Here is a 5,078-nt window from a genome sequence, read left to right on the forward strand (position 1 = left end):
AGTAGGGTCAATACCAAGGATGAATGGATAGAGAGTGTTCATGAGTATTGGAGACGGGACGTGTGACAAACTATCCTCGGTCTCTTTCATTAGGTTGGATAAAGTTTTGTGCATCGCCTCGTGGCATTTTGGGTGTCCCCCTAAAGGATGACAGTTTTGTACAACTCTTTATTTGATCTCCAGATATGGATAGGGTTGCTTTAGTCTCTTGTCCTAAACGACTTTTCCCTAAGGTTGGCTCATTAGGGCGGGACTCTAGACCTAAATGAGGGGTTATACTTACACAGAATTGTTGAGGATGTTAAAAAATTATGGATTGAACAATAGTGACTATTAGTTCTGTAACGACCCAGATTTGTACGCATACAGGAAATTAAATATCAAATAATAAGCAGAACGAAATTTTATTTAAAGGGGTGGAAATTTAGAAAAAAAAAAAAATAAATTGGAAATTGGAAATTTATTCATTATCCAAAAGATAATGAATAAGGGAGCGAGCGGAGAGCGAGAAAAGTGGGAGAGAGCGAGAGCCACACCACGGAGAAAAACTGGAGAAACCGAGATTTTGAGAAGAGAGCTGCGCGATCGAAGGAAGAAGATGGAGAGCGAGAAACCCAGCGAGCGATGCTAGCGTAGTAGAAGAGCGAGATCCCTGGAGAGAGCGAGATTGAAGGAAAATTGAGAGGGGATGAATTGTAGCAAGGAAGTTTGAGAGAGCGAGAGTAAAGAGAGCTATTCTTAGCGAGACAGTAGGAAAAGAGCGGGAGCGGGAGAGCGAGAGCGAGAGCGAGAAAGCTGGAGAGAGCGAGACGAAGAGAAAATTTTAAGAGCGAGAGTGAGAGAGCGGGATTATCCAGCAAGAAAGATCCAGAGTAAATTCCTAGCAAGAAAACGGAGAGAGCGAGATTTAATGAGCAGAGTGGACGGATTTGGACAGAAGACGCGAATTATGCGTTGAATTTGGCCACGAGCTTATAGATATTACATGGAAAACCCTAAAATTGAATACAAACAAAAAGAATGATGACGTAGGGCAAACATTAGCCAAATTAGGTGTCTTATTGAGAGGAATCCAACCAAAAGTAATTTTAAAGAAGCCACTTGTACGATGATTTGTCACACTGAGAGAGCTGAAAACTACTTAAATAGACCCTTTGCCGAATAACCATTCAAACAACATCTCCAGTAACATGAGTATCGTGAAAAAGTAAGGTGACTGCAGTTTGAGAACATGAGAAATTTGGGATTAAAGTGTAGGGATATATAGACCGGTCTTTAACTTTTGATTTAAACAACTGTTGCTTTTTTTTTTTTTTTTTTTAAAGATAATATATTGCAACAATGATTAAAAATTTAAGTAGGGTTGTCAAAATTCTCCGCGAGGGACCCGGCCCCGATTCGGGGCGGGTGAATCCCCAGTTTGACCGGGGAGATGGGTGGATCAAACCAAGGAAAATTTATTGGGGCCGCCATCCGAGGAGGTGGGTAATGGGCCCACCACAACGCTAAGATTAATCTCCGACCCGATTTGATTTTATTTTATATTTTTAATAATATATATTTAATATATAAAATAATTTATTAGTATATATATGTTTTATGAATGTGAGGTATTGTTGGATCGGTAGAACCCAATATTAAATATCCAAATTCTAACTTTTGGAAGGTCCCAAAAAGCTAAGCCCATCTTTAATTAAAAAAATGGGAATCCCCGTGGGAAATGGGAATGAGGCCCACGGGGACCCCATTTTCCCTGATGGGGAATCCTCCCGCCCCCTGTACCCATGCTTATCAAGTTGCCTCGAGGTGATCTGGGATAAGGCAAGAGAAATGTGGGAGGATATTTCGGCCGCCCAATAGAGGAGTCACAGGGCATGTGCGAATCGACCCCTCACCCACCCCACCCTGGCCCCTAAGTGTGGTCAACACCTAAGTGTTAAAAATAACTGCATTTTAAAGTGAAGCCAAGGAAATGGACTAACTGTGATTGGTCATAAATGGATTAAAGTCAACACTAGGCTTGGTTTTTATTTGAGTTTCATAATTTTTAAAGTAAATAGGACTGAAGATAATTTTGGACCATCGAGAAGGATAAGGGGAAGGGAATATTTGTGGTTATGGATCGTGTAGGCGATTGGACCTTAAGTTTCCTTTATAGGGATGCAAAGACTCTCACTTACCTTCTATGATAAAAATTATACCCACTGTTGATGTAAATGTTAAGTTAAGAATAAGGGAGGCGAAGGAAATGTAACTGTATTGGTTGTAAAGTTAGGAAACTATGGTTAACCCCTAAGTTTTATTGTGTTTTATAACTCTGAAAGTATGGGGAAAGAAAGCTAAGTTTGAACACTGAGATGTTGGATTAAAACGTGATATTGTATCTTCAAGTGGTTTAATGAATTAACTCTTAGCCATTCTTTGGGTAAAAGTTTTATCAATGTTGGATTATAGTGTTTAGAGATCAGTACATTTAAATGAGGCAATATAGGAAATGGCCATACGTCTATTATCATAGTGCACTACGATTAACCCTTTTTGTTTTATTACTGTAATAAGTTTAATAAAGATAAGAGGAAAAGAAGATAGGTTTACTTTGTTCGAATGGGTAACCTGCTTGGTGCTTGCTTCATTTTACTGTTCGAGGACGAGTGTTATTTGGGTTGCTTGTTCGAGGAGATTGTCGAAGCCTGACATTCTGTGTTTAGGTAAAACCAATCGTGCAGTAAAGTTCGAGGGAACGAGGAAGATAGTTCTTCAAGGGTAAGTTCACTTGCATTCTTTGTATTTTCCCTTTTGCAGTATGCTGTAATTTTAGAATTTTTTTGGCATAACTATTTACTGTTAGACTGGTAAATGTATATGTTTTGTCACAAATGGGGTTTTGGAAACAAGTCTGCGCGCTTCCGACGCGAGCCTCTTTGTTTAGAGTTCTTTTCATTGGAATTAGAGCCAGGTTGTTCTGATAGGTCCAAATTCCATTGTTGTATCGGAATTACATTTATGGTCTTGGTGTCTGGTTTTTATGTACTTCTCAATACAGTATTTAATCGTTAAATGTCATTGTGGATTTTGATCAGGTGGATGTTTTGGGTGGTTGCTCTGTTCTTTAAATCTTCCTTTACATTTCAAGTTCATTTGTAAGCGGCCCTTTGTGTTTTTGAGCATTAATGCCGTTTAGCTAATCGAATGTATTCAAAGTGTTTGAGTCTTTAAGAGGTCGTTCGTGAATAAAAAGCTTCGGTGGCATGAGATGCCATTCTCATCGTGGAAGAAAGAAGGACCAAGAGTTAGGTCGTATGGTAGAGGCGAGCTAAATGATGTTTGGGTTCTTAGCTAACACAATTCGATGTTAGAAAGTTTCATACCTGATTGTGTTTAGTATTTGCTAAACTCTGGATCTGATCGGCTGATTTTGAACGATTCGGGTAAAAGTGTTTTATACTCTCAGTTATGTTGATGTTGTGCTACTACCGATCGTCGTTAGATGATGAGTATAAAACGAGTTCGTTGATATTTTTATTCTCATCGCATTGGTTGGCGCGCGGGGACTAAACAATTGACTTAGCCAACATTGCTCGATCGCATAATCGTCCCAGGACTCACTCTATTCCACGGGTGGGTTACTACTCGATTACTTTTGACATGTTTATGACTCTAGAATGATCGCTTTCAGATCGATCATGCTTCACCACATCGTTGTCGTCTTTGATACACGATACTGTTTAGGCGTGCTTGTTTACACCTTCGATGTGCATTACACAATCGCGTGGACCTTTCATTGCTTCATCGATAGTTTCATAGGCATGTGGGCAACCCTTGCTTATATGATTGTTTACTTCTCGTTCACAGCACTAGGTCAATCACATGGAGCTGTTATAACCAATTTCCAAATGGAACGATGCTTGACATCCGTGACGCGGTTCGAAGATCTTCAATTGCCTAAAACCCAATAATATGTTTTTGTAACCGGTTGGCTCCATTTTATTTGTAATAGATAGCGTTTATTCCTTTCAATTTTTTTAGGCTAATCACTCCCGGTCCTATTGATTCTTGTATTGAATGTATATATGATGTAATATTTATTTTTTATATGTTCATAAAGTATGCCATATAGCTTTTTAGAGAGTAAGCCTGTCATAGGTTATGCATTGTCAATGTTTATTTTTTATTATGTTCGAGGCTAAAGTTATGCCATATAGTTTTTAAAGCCCACATAGGTTTATGCTCCTTATGTGCATGCATTCATCTTCTATATTGTAAGGTTATGATTATAGTAGCTTGCTGACTAAATTCCTTTTAAAGCATAGTCTCTATCATCATATTATATAATGAGTTATATTATACATTGCAATAAGCATATTCATGCATCATCTTTATATTATTAAGTGGTTGTATAGTTATTAAGGGGTATTGAAAGCATGTATGCTTGGATTCATTACGTTTTTATATAAGAGATTAGGGTTTACTAAAAAAGGGAATTGAAAGTTTGATTTTGGATGTATGAACATTGCATGACGCATGACATATAGATTTCAATTTTATAAAAGTTTATAAAATTACGCGTTGGTCTAGCATATTTAGGCACTGGGTGACTAGATGATTTTTTGGTTGTTGTCTTTTATAACGAGTATAATTAGAAATTAGATACTAATATCAAATAAGAAAGCCGTGCATGCAACTAGCTTCTGCATAATCAGGTTTTAAATGAGTTTTAATATTTGATGGAGATAAGACCTAGATCACGGTTCTAATGAGATTAGAAACATAAGTTTAATCTTTTAATCAGTTTATAGGATTAAATGTGACTAATTAAAAGATTAAATATAGTCACAAATGCTATCTACAAGGGACCATTTGTCTAAGGTGGTTTTGTCTAGGCTGGGGTATTTAAGTGACATGAAAATAGAACACCCTACCTAGGAACCTACCTAGGAAGTGAATTAGATAGATTTGATGCATGCATGCAAATTTTGATGAGCTGTTTTAAAGGGTTAATGGGACCTTCGATTTGAACTTTTTAATTATCAAAAGCAAGAGTTTTGTATTTGAGCAAATTAACACTAATACTATAGTAT

Source organism: Benincasa hispida, chromosome 12, assembly GCF_009727055.1.
Source record: "Benincasa hispida cultivar B227 chromosome 12, ASM972705v1, whole genome shotgun sequence".
Classification (NCBI taxonomy): Eukaryota; Viridiplantae; Streptophyta; class Magnoliopsida; order Cucurbitales; family Cucurbitaceae; genus Benincasa; species Benincasa hispida.